At 35.2% G+C, this 2,552-nt stretch overlaps 1 protein-coding gene across 1 annotated transcript in view; it reads right to left on the reverse strand.

Moving 5' to 3' along the window:
* Positions 1-215: 215 nt before the first annotated feature.
* SLC5A3 (solute carrier family 5 member 3) overlaps positions 216-2,552 on the reverse strand; it is an 8,268-nt gene continuing 5,931 nt past the window's right edge. The window contains exon 1 of the mRNA XM_031062605.1: positions 216-2,552. This exon is cut by the window's right edge and continues 5,931 nt beyond it. The gene's annotated coding sequence lies outside the window, so the exon portion shown is untranslated.

Genomic DNA, 2,552 nt, shown 5'->3' on the forward strand with positions numbered 1-2,552 from the left:
CACTCCTGTTTTGTGCCCTGAGCCCAGCCCAGCCCAGCCCCACCTCCCAAAACCAGAGCCCAAACTCAGGATTTGGGATCCTGGAGTTCTCTTTGCAGCCTCAAAGAACCCAGTTTGGCTTTGCCTTTGGAAGAAGCAGGAATAGAAGCAGGAATCATCTTCAGCTACAGGGACAAGGGTTTACTGAGAGTAAAATACTCCAAAACTCTCTGTTCTGGTGGGTTGGTCCGTTTGGGGGTTTTTTTTGGGTTTTTTTTTCTCTATTTTTATTGAAACTTTGTACAGAAGTTTGAAACATTTCCATACAATACTTTGAGACAGGACAAAATGCCATGGTAAAGGAATGTAAACTGCAAGAAACACAGTCTGAAAGTATCCAAATACTCTCTAATAAGAGTTTTAGTTTGAAGACTAATGCAGGAGGCAAAATAAAATGCATACAGTATACAAAGAACAGTATACACAGGGCCAGCAATGCTAACTATGAAAATTTTGCATCAGATTTACTTCAAAGATTGATAGCAATATGATAATTCTATACACTAGACCAAAATTAATTTATCATACATCGTTTCTATGACAAAAAGCTTGTCATTAAGGACAGTAGCAACTTACAATATAATTAAGCTGTATTAATCTCATTAACACTTCTAAATCTATATTCCTACTACAGTAAAGGTTTTTTTGTTTTCATTATATTGTCTTATAAGATCTTAACAGACCTTTAAATAACACTTTACCAAAAGAGACCTGGATCCATTATAGTGATCTTATCTACATGCCCATTTGGCTTATTTCCAAAAAAACAACCAAGGGACAAGGAAAAAGGCAGGTTTCAAATGCTATATGATATCATTTGGTTTTGGTCTGAAATGTATTTTAGAGAGTTAAAAAAAACCAACAGAAAAAAGGCAGTTCATTAACTGGTATTTTATATAAAATCTGCAGAAAAATACAACAGCAACAAAACCCAAAAATACTTCACAGATATCTAAAAAAACATTTTTTCTCAGAGATACAAGGTAAAGCAGCATCACTTTGACACTGTGCTTTAAAAAAGAAGATGATGAATGAAGAGACTGCTCGAGTGAGATTAGAAAATTTTGCTTTCTTCTTGAAGAAGACTACTAACATTTTGCACAGCAACTATTTTTATAACCACCTCATTTGAAAAGCGTGAATCCCTAGACACAGAATTGTCATTTCACCGCCAGTTTTGCTCAAAGTGTCTGACTTTACACAGTGGAACTGAGAATGCCAAGTGTCACCAGATGTCACTATACCATGAGTTCAAGATTGGAACAGAAGTGAAGCAAATGCCTTGAAACCAACACCAGGAAAGAAATCAAAGAGAAAGTGGTCTGTAAACGAAACAAAACCACTTTGCAAGAAAGAAAACAAAAAAACCCAAAAAAACCAAAAAACAAAACCAAAAAACCAAGAGTTCAGAGATCTCACAGTGAAATCAGAAATTCTAATTATATATGTTTTACATTCTAGGACTACTCTTTACCTTAGGCCAATTAAAGCACATTAAACCATTTAATTATGTACAAACATTTTCTTAAAAAAAACAAAAAAAAAATTAAAACATTGCACAGAAGTCTGCTTTTAACATCACATAACAAGGTTAGTTTTATTTTCAAAACAATTACATTTAAGGGCACAGAACATACAGAATACCAAATTAACAGATGAGTAATTTTGCTTCTCTGTACATGCTAAATCCAAAGATTTCCTTGAGAAAGCTGGAGCTTGGCAACTCCAGCTCCTTCCATGTCTCTGTTCTCTGAAAGGGAGCAATTCCCAACACCTCCTCTATCTCAGGATTTAAAAAAATAGATATATAAAAAAAATAAAGCTGTTTTAAAGTTGTAAGCATCTTTTTAAGTGCTGGCAGAGCTCCCTGGTGGCTCTGCCCCCTCCACTGTAACCTCATGGAATAAATCCTTTTCTCTCCTGGGTTACAGGGCTCATGACTCTCATCAGAAGTCTCATCCTGGCCCTTCTGGGATCAGGGAACACACAAGTGGAGAAGTAAAAAATACACAATATAAGGAATATACTGAAGGCCATTTTTATTTCTTACAATCTCGCACGGTTTCCTTTCCCTAAAAGCTAAACAGGAAAAATTATTAGAAAAAAAAAGAAAAATCAAACAACAAAAAAAGCCTCTAAACTTTGGCAGAGAATAGCATCAAATCAGCCATTAAAAAAAAAACTTAAATAAAAACAGTCTCCCAAAGTGTTCTATTAAACTCTCAAGAAGCCTCTTCTTTTTTTATTTTTTTTAATTATTTTTTTAAATAAAAGGCTTCTACCATTTCCAGGAGCAAAATTCAAATATCTTACCAGAAAAAATAAGTTAAGGTAAATGACAAGAAGAAAAAAAAGCTGTCATTCCAAACTCAGTTTTCCAAGACTTGTCATCCTAAGCTCAAGGCAATAATAAATAAACCCATTGCTGCAAGACAGAAGCACAACCAGCCCCACCCAGGGGGAGGGGGCCAGGTAACAAAATTCTATCGTGGGGAACACTCTGTGGTTCTGCT

This window comes from Geospiza fortis, unplaced genomic scaffold, assembly GCF_000277835.1.
Source record: "Geospiza fortis unplaced genomic scaffold, GeoFor_1.0 scaffold96, whole genome shotgun sequence".
Lineage (NCBI taxonomy): Eukaryota > Metazoa > Chordata > Aves > Passeriformes > Thraupidae > Geospiza > Geospiza fortis.